We start from the raw sequence: 15,589 nt of genomic DNA on the forward strand, positions 1-15,589 counted from the left end.
TTTATTTTGATACAACCCATGGTTTAGAAAAATTAATGTTTCTGACATTCAAGAGCAGATAAAAGTATGTCATACTTAACTGACAAAAACATATAAAATTAAAGTAAGGCAAAAATAGCAGCTTAACATAAAATCTTGTGTCAGTTTTAAGAAATAACTGACGTAGGTCCCTCTTCTTCAATTAAAATGAAAAAAAGGTTTTTATTCCTGGCCTTTTGAAGAACAGATATCAGATAACACTCAAAATTAATAAGAATTATACAAATTCTGCATCATTCTAAGCCTTCTTGATTTATTTTAATCTTGAAATTCATGACCAGACAAATTTTGTGACAACTATATATTTTTGAGAATCTGGAACCACAGGTGGATTTGTTCGAACAGCATTCCAAGTTCTTCGATTACATGCTCGAAATGACTCTGCATGAAAAATTTACAAATTAAATTCGTCAAAAGCTTTAGAAAGTGAAATCTAATGCACTCAGTAAATTTGTTTTTTCTGTGTGAGGAAATCAGCTTTTTCATTACCATCAGTTCTACAATGGAAATGAGCCTGCTTGGCAATTAGTCTGAGTTGAAAGTGTCTTGAAATTTCTAAAGATGTCTGCAAATATAGCTTTGATATATATACAAGTGAAATCTATTTAGCCAATTCTTAGTATCAGTAATATTAGGTGTTTTCAACATAAAATGGGGTACAAAAAGTGCATTATGATATCTTCAGTGATGAGATGTACGAAGTTTGCACGCATCCTTTGCTTAATTTGTCCTTTGTTCTTTTTGTTTGCTTATTACTTATTCCAGGGAAAAACGTCTTGCATGTTGTAACCGTACTTTAACATACGTTAAATTTTACATTAAAACATGAAATATAAATAAATTATTTTAGGATATCCATCGAGATGGTTTTAACATGAAAACTGCATAATGGAATTCCTAATAGTGTAAAGGAAGGTATAGTTATTATAAAGACTATTAGTATTAATAGAGGTGAAGATAAGTAGGCTTTAAGCTTAACGAAAAGTGTTTCCACAAAAAGACCTTCTTTGACTCACATGAAGTTTTAGATTTAAAGACAATGCTAAATGGGGAAACCTTTAGCAGAATAGAAAATTTTTGAAAAATCTCTGCTGGTTCTTAAAACCTTACAAATGATCAACTGATGTGAGAAGAAAAGTGAGGGGCAACTTCTGGCACAAATTGTGCACATCATGAAATTTATTTGCTATTTTATGTAATTTCCATGATATTTCTTATTTAATTTTTTTTCATGCACAGTTACTATTTGTTTCCGTTTTTGTAAAAATTAAAACATTTAAAAATTAAACATAATTTGGTATTTTGAATTTTATAAAATAAAGTGTGTGCTCTTTGTTAATATTTTAATAGCTCACCACTAGATATTTTAATCAAAATTTTATCTAGGTTGATAAATTACAATTTAATATATATTGCTCAAAATATCAGATTATGTAGCATATTATGAATATTTTTTAATAAATTTTTAAACTCTGTAAATTTTCTTTTTTAATACTAGATTTTAAAATATTTTTTGAGCATGGATCATATGGATAATCACAAAATATAACCTGAAGTTCAAAATTTCAAGTGTTTGTTTTCTATGTATAAGTAAGTTGTTTTTATCAATTTAACACTTCATCAGTCATTTCTTAACATATTAAATATAGCATTGGTCCCTAGGAACCAACCTTAAACCAAGCAAAATAGAATTGTTATTTAACATGTTAGATATTAGGAAAACATAACATTAATGTAAACCATTGTAAAACAATAAATGATTATTACTAATTATTGTAACTAAATGCACACTTATACTCAGATACCACCCATTTGTCTTAAAGCCGTTTTTGACTCTTATACAACACTGGTATAATAAACTGAATGATGTTAATTTATTAAATCTCCTTGGAGAATAACAATTATAAACAGAGTCCTTTGTGTGCAGTTATTCTGCTACTAAGAACAATTATTCCAGATGGGGAAAAAAAAAAAAAGAAGTTCCCCAATCAGTTTCAATATAAAGAATAAATTATGATATATCATGTAATGATAACTTCATCCAAAGATTCTGGAGCAGACTACAGTGAGAAACTTTCTATAAAATGGTCACATAATTTTCACACCGAGAAAAATTATTACTATCTTCCATAATTAGTATTCATCAGCAGTCGAGTGGATAAGACTAAGAAGCACTAATAGTTTGAACATTGGTGGACAGGCTAGCTGCATGGGATATTTCTCTTGTGCCGCATGAACAGAAGTCATATTCTTTTAAACATATACTTCATGAAAGTCTTCTACCCTTAAGAAGATACTGTTTTCCTGCTTTGCAATAATGAATTAAATAAATTACTACCATTGATACAGAACTTTTTAAAAAAAAGAAAGAAAACACTTATACAATCTCTTACCAATTGAAATATTTTTATGCGTGCTCTAATATGCATAATACAGAATTGTGAAAATTCACCACAATCAGAAATGATAGCAAATTATAGGAACGTAGGCAGCAGATGTGTAGACTACAATATACAATTTGTTGCTCTTTACAAAATAATAATTAGAGGCATCCAATGGTGATAGCTGTTGTTGGAATATTTTATTTGTACAGAAAAAGAAAATGCTTTGGATTTCAAGAAAACTTATACCGAATTTCTGCTAGGGATTAATACATGACATCTGAAATTATAAGCAAGTGGAATTAAAATTTCAGCTTAAAGACTGTGTGATTTCCTAAAATATAATTACAAACTCTGGAGACTAATGAAGGTGATAAATTACTGCATATTATTCAGAAAAGTCTTGGCAATGAAAGAAAATAATGTACATAGTAACACATACGGTGTAATATAAAGTGTAAAATACCCCACAGATTCATCATGAATAAAAATTACTTGATTGTGCTAATGTTCCAAGACTTTAAAAATTACATCTTTATTTTTACATAACACAATGAAATGAAACAGAATTATTTCGATGGAGAATAATGCATAAACAAGCTTCATGTTAATTTTTTCAATTATTTTTTTTTTCTTTTGGGAGTTACTGGGTTACCTGGGTTATTTTATGAGATATCCCACATCAGCATTTTAATATACAGATTCTCTGAATAATCATTGTATTTTCTATATTTCAGTAGGAGCTTTTGTTAATGTGATTTTTGCCTACGGAAAAATATACAAAAGAGAAATTTCTAAAAGTTTTAAAAGTAGTTTAAATAATAATAATAAAAAAAAAAAAAAAAAAAGACACATTCTTAAACTATTTTTCTTTATTGAATTTCAGGATGTTTAGAGTACATGAAATAATATGAACCTAGATATCAACAAGCATTTTCAAATACACAAAGAGCCCAGAAATTTCACAGTAAGTAATTTTTATCAATTATTATTTTCACCCTTTATTTAAAAGTAAAGAAAAGTTATTGGGTATCGAGTGGAATATAAAGTTGTATTTGTTTTCGAAATTGAGATTTACATACTTCACTTATCGCTTCTACAGTAAATTAAATATTAAATCATATCAGGGCAACACAAAATAACCAAAACAAATGAACTACTTCTACCCAAGAAATACGAACAAGTTACCATAACATTAACAACTGCTTTCTTGTATACCAGTTTTGCACAAAAATTGCGTTTGGCGATTGGAAAATGACGCCAAAAGTTCCTGGCGCAACGGTTGTCTCTGATTGGTTGAATTTCTCCAGTTCCCGGCGGGTTTTAGCCGCCCGTGTGTTTTCGTGGTTTTCCCCATGTGTAACGTGTATACGAGCCAGTTTTCCTTAGAAAGTCCTCCACGAAGGCATCCCTCCCCTTAGGAAGATAGCCCTCATGTGCTTTGCCATAATTAAATACACCACCACACCACTTTATATGCGCTTAATGTATGATTCAGGTTATTTAACACTATTTATAATACAATAATTGTATTCAGAATAAATCACAATTATTCTGATGCAAAATATATTAGCATTTAATTAGATATTCTAAATTTTATGTAGTTAGGATATTTCCTTACAATCTTAATCGAGGAAATCCCGAGTAGTGAAACTTTTATTTATCAAAATACTTTTAAATACGTTGAGAATAAAATAAATTATTAATGTATATAGCATTTATATGGATGGACTTAGTAAGTAACGTTTTACACAAACAAATTCATGGTACGAACAAATTCATACACAAACAAATTCATGGTTTTACACGTAAGGTAAAATAAAATTCATTACATAAATTAACTGACTAAAAATTGCTTATGAATATTCATATAAAAATATGCAAATGTCTACTATGATTAAGACAAAAATCAATAAAATGTAATTTAAAAAATGAGTCAGATAAAATAAAATTAAATAAGTAAAATTATTCTGAAAATAAGTAAAGTTGGGGGAATGGAATACGCCTAATTTAAGTTTCATGAAATCAGTAGATTTCATTTATTGCTCGGAAGCATTTTTCTTAGTAAAAGCTAAAAATTAAAAACCAGAAGTTTTCATGATCTACCAGGAGACTGGAATGAAAAATCGAGAGAGTTGGTAATTATGTAATGTTATCTGGAGTAGAATAAAAGTTTCAAAATGGCGTAAAGTCACGTTTATAGATTAAAATGTGAAAATGATAATCATCATTGAATTCCGCAGTTAAAAACAAATAAAAACAAACAAACAAACAAACAAAAAAGCAATTAGCTAAAATTTAAAGTGATGACATTTTCTTTAGACACTGCCTAACGAAAAGACAGAAAACACAGAAGCTTGTCTACAGAAAGAAAATATCAGAATCTCGAAATATCCACCAGGAAGTAGACAAGTCTGCAATTTGTTTATCACCACTTTGAATGCTTAGTCCAAACTCCAAATCTCAAGTTGCCATCAAAACACAACAACGGTTTCTCTCATACGTATATTTTCGTGACACGGGACTCAAAGAAGTCATTTATTAATTGCAGAAGAAATTTTCTTAAATGGATACAAGATTACTATCATGTATTAAATATACGTTAAGCTTCCAAATCAACATAAACGAATGCATATTTTAAAAAGGTATATTTACTTGGATTTATTTGTTGATGTACCATTTAACTATTCGAATTTATTTTGGCATATTACAGATGCTCTATGTGAGATCATTTAGCGACGCGAATAACAAATGATACTGCTTTCTTCCCGGTCTCCCAAATTTGACAGGACATCTTCTCTTTGCGGAGGGACATTAGAGGTATTGTTTCTACGCCGCCACTGCCATCGAATATTGAAAAATTCAAAATGCGAATTATCCATGCCGTTCAGTCTATCACATCCGACATGTTTCAATGTATGTGGATTGAAATGGATTATAGACTGGATGTATCACGTGGCAAATGGATCTCACACAGAACATCAGTAATATATGAAAAGAAATTTGGATATTTAAAATTTAATTTGATATATCAAAAGTAAATATAAAACAAACAATTTTCTAAAACTATCTGCAATAAGATGATATTCTGTACACTAGTTATGATAATCAGTTTGCTATAATGATTTCATCCGGGCTGATTTTTTCCAATCCGCTTCACGCACTGGTGAAGAATTATTAAATTGTTTTTGTTATGTCAGGATGATTCTTGATAAAGGGTCAGAACTGAAAGAAATTTTCACACAATCTATTGAAAATAAGCCCCCACTGTTCACAATACCAAAATCTAAGTCATCAATAATAACACACGTCCATGATGATGCTACTTCAACAGAACACGGTCGATGGCAGGGGGATGAATAGCTTTTCCTTTAGGTGAAGCTTTAAATTGACTTCACACATAAAAGTATAGAAGTGTCCGTTGCGAATTCGTGGAAAGCATTCGATACACTCTCGGTGATCCCTCATCAGGAGTTCTGGAAATCCTGATGCTGAGTGCATAATTTTAAGAAGCAAACTACACATTGTTATGATTAATCATCTCAGGATTCATCAAGGTTTCAAAGACAATGCGGCCTGGAATCGGCAGCCTCGATACTGGCACAGGATTGGCCTAAGGCTGCTCAAAAGCCGATTTCCACCCTTTGCTGGTGAAGATTTTATGCCAATGTATCGATCTTGTGTAAACAGATAATTATAATTTAATCAAATTTTTCCCCTTCTCATTCTGCACGGCTATGAATTACAATTCTTGTTTACCATGGTTGCCACTCAAACAGGAGAATGAAATTCCCTGACTTTTCCAGGTTTTCCAGGTGTGTTTCAAGAAAATTCCAGTCTATCCGCGTAATGTACGTTGGCTGTGCTAAGAGGTAAATTAATTATGGTATTACTTGTATCGTGTAGCAAATTCACTTAATTATTCAATAAATCCCAGAGGACATTTATTCTTAATTATTCTTGGTATACTTTGTTTGATAATTTTGTTTAGTTTTCCACTTAATAAAATTTAAGATATATACATTGGATAACAAATGTATGTTTTATTTAATTATTACTCATGATCATCACCAGTTCATCACGAGGCTAATCCGGTCCTTATAAATCACAACGCAATGCTAAATAGTTAGGTTAGATTTTAGGTAAATTTAATTTGCGTGAGGTATGTTCTTAAAAGGCACCTTAACACTTGAAAACACAAATATAATTATAATAGTTGTTGTTTTCTCCACTGAAGATTGAGATTAGAATCTTTCCAATCTGGAACAAAATAAGGCTTTTTTTTTTTTTTTTTTGCAGACATTCTGCAGCTAAACGGAAGAAAGAAATCTATTTTAATAAATTGAGGTATTTTATATTTATTTCGCAGCATACATAATGAAAAAATATGTGCATTAAATTTCGTGATGGTATGTCATCATACTGCTATAATTAATTTCTGGATTATGCCAGAGAAAATTTCCTGAAATTTGGAAATATTAATATTATATGAATAACATAAAAATAATTACTTAAAAATTGAATTAGAATAATCAACGATATTTTAACGAATATAGTTATATTACATGGCTAGCCTAGATGACTGATTACTATTTTTTTATTTTACTGCAAAATGGCAAGGTATTTATTAAAAAAAAAAAAAAAAAAAAAGTTTAAAAAGATTTTGCGGTAAAATTCTAGTATACGGTAAGGCTTTGGCACGATTTTGAAAATTGTCGCCAAGACCAAAATGACCCGTTTACTGCGCATCATGATGTCGCCAAATCTCATTATTATTCTAACCAAAGAACGTCTATGTAAAGAAGAAAAGGTTCCATACAAGTAAAATGCTATTACGCCGTTAGAATGCGGAGGAAAAATTTGCCAAGGGATTTGGCGACGGAACTTGGCGGCCAGAATTTCCCTCTCCGCGATGTGTACAGGAAATTGAGAAACACGTGTTAAGAAGAAACGCTCTTTGACAAAAAGAAAACTACGAAAATCCGTTTTTAAAATTATTGAGAAAAATCCACGCAATAATTTTAAAAACGGATTTTCGTAGTTTTTTCCCCCCTGAAAATAACTATTCCATGAATTAATTTACTTGCGCCAAAAAATATTTTCTTTTCCTTTAGAGTTTAACCACTTGCGCTAAGACTAAATTTCACGGTTGCGGTGCCGTGCGCTACAATATAACAAGCGGTAAAGTGTTTCATTTACGCCGCTCCGCATCTGCGAGTGCAATCCAGAGCTGTAACTCGAGAAATAAACAATCTCGTTGTTAGGCGACGTGTGCACCACGTTATTTTCATTTTTGCGATAAATGCTTATCGACGTGGTGTTCACATCGCTCACGGTTTGAGACAAAAGCATCTCGACCTGCGTGGCACGTCTTTTTAGCGCAAGTCGTTAATTTTAAACGATATTCATTTTATGAACTCTTGATAACGTGACCTTCGAACTTCGACACCGGTTTCGAGCTTTGGCAACAGATAGTATATCAGACATGCACAGCTGTTTCCCTCTATGATGGAACGGAACCACGTCTGTTGCAGAGAGGTTTTCCTTCTTTACAATACATATTCTTTGATTCTAAGCTCCATGGTACCGTATACTAGGATTAAACCCATTTTGTTTTATACGAGAACAGGTACTTTCTTTAGTTCATGCACTGCACATGCGATTCTCGAGAATACTGGAAACCAAAAGTTGCGGGAAAGTTGCTTTGCCTTTCTAAAAGACAATCAAATTGGAGCTGCGAAAATTGGCTATATGCCAGCTACCCGAATGACACTCACGTGATACATAATTCGCCAAAAAAGTTATCTCTTCCGACGTCGGCGCAAAAATCGCTTTTTTTGGCGGGATCGTTGTATGAACTTCCCTGACTTTTCCAGATTTTGACAAAAATACTTGAATTCCCTTACTTTTCCCTGAATATTTTGGTCAATTTTCGAATTCCCTGACTTTTCCCGGTTTTCTAGGTAGCGTGGCAACCCTGGTTTACGTTATGCAATGTCGAGTGCATGCCAGTGGCAATCCTGCGTCGATGTCGATTTAATAGTGTTGGCCCTTTGTCGATGTCGATTTAAATGCAGTTTTGGCCTTATGCCATATATCTTACCTATGGATGTATGATATAGCAAATTAAAGTAATTCTTTAATTAAAAGAATTCAATACTATCAATCTTGCGTTAATGTGTATTCACGAAGTGTCGATGATGCTCCATATCAGTTTCACATACACATGATTCTATGTGTATGTCGATCTTGTACTAGTATCCATTCTAAGAACAGTGCTGGCCAAAATTGTGGACACTTTTGGAAAATTTTATGTTTTTGAACTTTGTGTGCTTATAGAAAATGTTACGTTTCGCAAAATGCAAACTTGTATATATCATTTTAAAGAGAATTTATTACTGAATTCAATACAAAGCACAAAATTCAATTATTTGCAATACAAAAGTTATATGTACTTTAATATAAATAAAAAACACAGTTATGAAGTGGTTTGTAATGTCTAGCTTTCCTGGCCAATCATTGTTCTTGTTCTGAGAACCAATCAAATGTTAGAAGCTGACTTCATGTTTACACTTGAAACAATTCATTATTTTGCTTTGTTATGTAGAAGGAGGACCTGTTTCTTATACACTGCAATTACAAGTAGGAATTTTTGTAAAAATTTTTAATATTTAGTCAAGAAGCAATAACATCAAATAAAAGAGTAGATTGGACACCTAGAAAGAGATGTAATATTATTGTGTTACGAGAAAGTGGTCTTTCCTATGCTGAAATTGCAAGACAGGTGGGTGGTTCAGTGACTACATCTGGAGTCCGAAAGTTTTGCTTACGATATCAGAAAACAAATTCAATAAAAAGCAAAGAAGGAAAAGGCCGAAAAAGGTGCAACACATCTATTGATGACAGAAGAATAAAAAGACTATGTCTCCAAGATAGAAAAATGTCATCAGAAGTGATCTGAATGATGATGCTGGTGTTTCTGCCAGTTCAAGAACAATCAGGAGAAGATTAACAGATGTTGGACTGAGAGGTAGAATTCCACCAAAAAAAGCCTTATCTTAATTTTCAGCAACGAAAAAAAAGACTACAGTGGGCAAAGGAACATATTAATTGGACAGATGATCAGTGGTCACAAGTTATATGGAGTGATGAAACTAAGATATCGTTATTCGGTAGTGATGGGCGAAAATATGTAAGACGTAGAATAGGAGAAGAGCTACATCCTGACTGCATTCAAGCAACTGTGAAGAACCCAGTTAATGTTATGATTTGGTCATGCATGTCAGCAGATTGTATTGGTCGCCTTCATGTCATCGATGGGACACTGAATGCCAGAAAATACATTGACACTATTCTAGAACCAAAACTTCTACCTTCCATCAGAGATCTCTTTCCCAACAATGCTTCGTTTATTTTTCAGCAGGATTCTGCTCCTTGCCACACGGCCAAAATATCGAAAGAGTGGTTTCGTACAAAGAGCATTAAATTGTTTTCATGGCCAGGGAACAGTCCTGACTTCAATCCTATCGAAAATTTGTGGCGCCGTTTGAAAACTCTTGTCTGAATGAGGCGCCCATCAAATAAAAGGGAACTAATTGAGGCTATAATTGTTTCCTGGCATCATGTAATAACGAAAGAAGAGCTTAAAACTCTTGTCAGCTCAATGAAACGTCGATGTGAAGCTGTAATCAAAAATAAAGGGTATCCTACTAAGTACTGATAACTCATTGCAATCATCACTATCTATGTATATCGATAATAATTATCGTTTAACTTTTTTCGTATTGCAAATAATTGAATTTTGTGTTTTGCATTGAATTCAGTAATAAATTCTCTTTAAAATGATATATACAAGTTTGCATTTTGTGAAACGTAACGTTTTCTATAAGCATACAAAGTTCAAAAACATAAAAATTTCCAAAAGTGTTCACAATTTTGGCCACCACTGTAGAGTCAATACTATGGCATCTCCATTGTAATGCCGTTGTCGATTCTGTACAGGGTCAATGTTATGTTGATGTTCCTGTGCGTAATGTCTATATAGTAAACCTGTGGCAATTCTGGCAAAGGCAATAAATGTTCATTAAATCTTATTCATTATACTATCAGATCAAAATTTCTTTCTTTTCTTTTTTTTAATTTTATTTTATTGTGTCGATTAGTAAGCCGGTAACTAGTAGCAGTTGTATGCCAATGGTGATTCTAAGCTGTGTCGATCCTAAAAATGAAAGCGTTTCAAAGGTTATCACACAGATAAACGTCGAGTGATGCAATGTCTGGGTTTCATTGGAGACTCAATATTTATTCGGTGACCAATCGAATGCCTTCGAAACTAGAATGCAGTATGCATAGTTTTACCAGAAGTGTCTATATTAACACATTCCTCTGCATTTCAGACAGCAAGTCTTGGTGACATTTCCCTTGTTTTACGTAAAACGGGCATTAATTTGGGAAAATAGTGAACAAGAAAACAATCATCATTATCAATGAAATAATGATGAATTTGACGATTAAAGCTTAACAACAACGAACCAAAATAATGTGTGAATTTCATAAGAAAATCTGAGGTGAAAATTCGGAAGCTGCATTATCAGTACAAGAACTTCTTTAAGTCAAAACATCGGTTATACAGCTTTTCGATATCAGGGCTGTTAAGCTGTCCCGAGTTCCGATTTTTATGACTTGCATCATAAAACAGAAAACTAGGTAATTCATTTAAGGAGCAAAGGCAGAACTGGGTTTTCTTTAATGCGGTAGTTATTTGTCATAAAAGCATGCTTCTGAAACCTTTATTTTAATTACAGAGCTTAGATGCGCATCATTACAGTCTTGTTAGATTATTACGTTGCACTTAAAACTTTTTTTTCGATTCCCACAGTCCCATTTCGAAACAAACAAAATAAAATGCACTAATTTACATAGAGAGCTTTTTGTAAAACATACACAGATTTAGAAGGGAAAACACACACACACAGTTAATCGAAGAAGTTAAAAAATGATCGATTAATATCATACATAACCAAGTTTTTTTTTTTTTTTAAATAAAACAACAATCAATAACCTATTGTAACCCACCCGTTGCTACGGTGACACCATGACAAGGTAATAATGACCAAGAAATAGATCCGTAACTGACGTCATACCCCAGTTAGTGACAAGCAATGGGCAGGCAAAGTCGGTCACGAAAAAGTCTGTAATTTATTCGTCATTCTCTTTTTCTCCTAGCTCAGACAGAAGGGCGAGCAGGAGATTCCTTAAGAAGTTTGACGGTTCTCCACCACTTCTTATTTTACACTTAGCTGAACGAAGATTTACTCTCAGAATACCTTCGGAAAAAAGAAAATTTATGAATAAACGACACTAATACAGACATATAAGCTCTTAGCACGTAAAGGGAAGTATAGTCTAACTAGAAAATAAGACAGGAGTGCAAAGAATTATTGCTAACAGCTCGAAAATACTTTCCTCAAAATTTCAAAAATTTACATTAAAAATTACTAGTTTAAAACAAAGCATTCCATTTAAGAAAAATTAGATGCATAGCATTGTTATTTTATTTATTTATTTTAAGGAAGAGGAATCAAACTTTTAGATTCTCAATTTCATTGATTTATTCAATACACGCTCTAAAAAATTAACTTTCATAGTTAGCGGCTCCAAAGAACACATTAAGGATATAAAAACAGACTTCAATAAACGCAAAATCTGATGACAGTCTTATTTTTTAAGACAGAAATTGTTGATTTGTGAAAAGATCATAAATTTCGTTTAACGTTTAGAGATAATTTGTAAGCACAGTCAGTTGCTTTCCTCATTAAAAGCTTAATTAATTAATATTAAAAGCTGAACTCCCGATAAATAGTTTTAGTAATTCAGTACATCTTAACATAATCGCCATAGAAGACAACGCACTTCTACAAGTGACCTGCAAACTTTTAACAGGAAAATGAAAAAAATTCGGGTAAGCCATATCCCACAGATGCAGATCAACGTCTAAACACAAGGAGGTAAATCTTCATCAAATAGACACGGCACTCAACCTATCAAAAGCCACTATTCATGAACTATCATTTATGCTTAACTACGCTGCGTCGCTTATAAATTCGAGGCAGTTAATCTGACAGAAGTAAGTTTGATCAAGTTTCCATCAGCAACGCAGTTTTCAAATATAACAAAATAAGACGACTTTTGAGTGATTGATGACGAAAAACATACCATGCTGAGCAAAGCGAAGAAAAGGTAATGGCTCAGCATGCTGATACAACCTTAGCAATACCTAAAGCAAAGCGCTAACACAATGCTTGGTGGGATGTAGATGTGTATCGCATTATAACGTCTATTAAAAGTGTATCCGATCACTGGACAAGAATAATATTGGGTTGGCAACTAAGTAATTGCGGATTTTTTTTAGAAAATCAAAGACAATTTTTTCATGGAACTAAATAACTTTATTCTGTAATGTATTGCCCATTTTGATCAATGACCTTTTGCCATCTTTCAGGCAGCATCATAATCCCACGTTCATAAAACTTCTGGTTTTTATTAGCAAAAAACTGAATCAGGTACGATTTGACATCATCATGATTATTGAAATTTTTAGTTTTGTAAAGATCGAAACAAAAAGTAATCAGATGGTGCAAGGTCAAGGATGGTGGATGTGGCAAAACATCCCAACCAAGCTCCAATAATTTTTGCCGAGTGACCAAAGATGTGTGTGGCCTTACATTGTCATGATGGAATACATCTTTTCGATTTGTCAATTCGGGCCGCTTTTCTTCAACTGCATTTTTTAATTTCGTTAGTTGTTCAATGTAGACATCAGAATTGATCTTTCGGTTGGTTGGTAAGTGTTCAAAGTAGATAATTCCTTTGTAATCCCACCAAACTAATAACAAAACCTTCTTTTGATGAATATCAGCTTTTGATGTTGTTTGAGTTGGTTCACCTGGTCTGCTCCAAGATCTTTTCCTCTTGATATTGTTGTAAACAACACATTTTTCATCGCCAGTTATCAGTCGTTTTAAAAATGGATCATTTTCATTACGTTTCTTTAGCAAATCGCAGCTGTTAATGCGTTGCGTTAAATGCGTTTCTTTCAGTTCGTGAGGAACCCATGTATCGAGTTTTTGAACATAGCCAAGTTGTTTTAAGTGATTTTCAATGCATGTATGTGATACATGGAGCTTCTCTGCAATCTCACGTGTTGTACTGTGACGATCCGAATCGATTATTGCTTTGATTAGGTCGTCATCAACTTCAACTGGACGACCAAAGCGTTTTTCATCTTTGAGTGAAAAATCACCAGAACGAAATTTGGCGAACCAATTTTGACACTGCCGTTCTTTTAAGGCTTCGTCACCATAAACAGCACGTAACTTTTTATAAGCTTGTGATGCGTTTTTCCCTTTGCGGAAATAAAAAAGCAAAATATGACGAAAATGTTCCTTTTGATTTTCCATTTTTCAACGAACGCCAAACGAAAATTAATCAACCGATCAAAAAACTTTTTTACTGATTGACAGCTGAATTGCCAGCTATCAAATAACAAAATGTGTTTTACATTTGTACTACGTCTGCAACTCTAAAAATTCAACTGAAGCCATCTATGAGTGAAATCCGCAATTACTTAGTTGCCAACCCAATACAATAAGTATTTGTACGTGTTGTTGCAGAAATGACTCCCGGATTTCACAAGTGAATAACAAAGCAAAGATAGGTATTATGCAAAACTTAGTTTCACAGCTGGAAAGAACAAGGGTTACTATTTTGTTTCACATTTGCAAATAACAAAACGTATCAATGTGTTGCACAGGTACAATGAAGAATATGTATATCATTTTTATCAAAATTAACAATTTGTAACAATTTACCACACTATGTGAAATAATTCCTTTTAATTGATTGTTTTTTGAAAATGATGTCGTCAAAATGTTGATTTACACGGTATAGGCATTTCTGGCATTACATTCCTAGTTATGTTTGATTGTGTTACCATGATCTCCTGTCTCATAGAATTATGGTACCCCCCCCCAACAGAAAGAAGGCATGAGATTCGAGGAACAAGCTAGCTATGGAAGAGCTTTTAAGAGACCTCTAAAGAGAGATCAAACCACTTGGAAACATTCACGTAGCACGTTCTTCAATACTCGTGTGCAGTAGCAGTATCCTCTTGTAACCACACAGGGTTTTTTTTTCCAGATACACAAAGTTAAAAAAAAAAAATCTGAAAGGTTTCAGATTTTAAATTATGTACAAAGGGGCGTTTTTTTAACGTTTTTGTATGTTACATTTATTTATTAAATATCATGTTCTTTCCACTTAAACCATAAAATTCAGTTCAATAGCAATGTCGCAAAATAATTTTAAAATGAGCATATTTTTAGAATTTCGGATACACAGTTCAGCGGGCTGGAGATTAAAATTTCCCCCCACCCCCGTAGAGTGTTGCCATTGCTCGCTTTTAAATCGTTGAGGTTGTTACTCAAAAATTCGTTAAAGTTTTACAAAATGTGAAATCGATAATAAAACAAATTTTAAATTTCAAATTTAGTCTTCCACATGCTCATATTCGTAGGAGGATTACGTCATTCCAAATTCGACGGCTCTACGTACCGTTGTTTTATCACAATGCGAGAAATATACATACATTTATGCAGATTTGTCATTATTTAATTTCAAATATAATGCAGGTCTTCTAACATTTGGTGGCGACTGTTTGAAGAGTGATTCACCGTTTATATAGTGATTCAACGCAAAACGAAAACAATAGTCCTTCACAGAAACAAAGCCCCTTTGGACTTAAAAAAAAAAGTTCTTTATCTAACATCTATAGTTGGTTTATTATTTACATATGAAATCTTGCAATTAATTCTACCGTATCCTGCATTCAGCTTTTACAGAACAAAGAAACAAATAATAGCAGTTCTCCTGGTGGACATTAGCTGGAAATTCCCTAAGGAAGCAACTGTGAAAACGAGAATCTTAGGAGAATATCCGAAACGCTGGTGTTCACTTCCACGCCTGTCGAATTAATTTCTACCTTTTCGTTGCCCTGCGTTGGCAACACGCTTTTGAGATTTGTCGTTCGTAGGATTCGGTCGCTAAAAGCGTAGCTGGCCTGTAACAGTTATAATTATTATTTTATGCTTATCTGTACTCGTGAATTATTA

General features: G+C 32.9%; 1 protein-coding gene across 2 annotated transcripts in view; it reads right to left on the reverse strand.

Annotated features, from left to right (window-relative positions):
• Mical (Molecule interacting with CasL) overlaps window positions 1-15,589 on the reverse strand; it is a 241,831-nt gene that overhangs the window by 145,132 nt on the left and 81,110 nt on the right. Inside the window, exon 2 of one of the 2 annotated variants that reach the window (XM_085826697.1) lies at window positions 11,496-11,746. The exons of the other annotated variant lie outside the window; for it this stretch is intronic. The gene's annotated coding sequence lies outside the window, so the exon portion shown is untranslated. The remainder of the gene's footprint in view (window positions 1-11,495; window positions 11,747-15,589) is intronic. 2 annotated transcript variants of the gene reach the window in all.

Source organism: Stegodyphus dumicola, chromosome 1 (assembly GCF_044657685.1).
Source record: "Stegodyphus dumicola isolate Sdum_Otavi_A_Nest chromosome 1, ASM4465768v1".
Lineage (NCBI taxonomy): Eukaryota > Metazoa > Arthropoda > Arachnida > Araneae > Eresidae > Stegodyphus > Stegodyphus dumicola.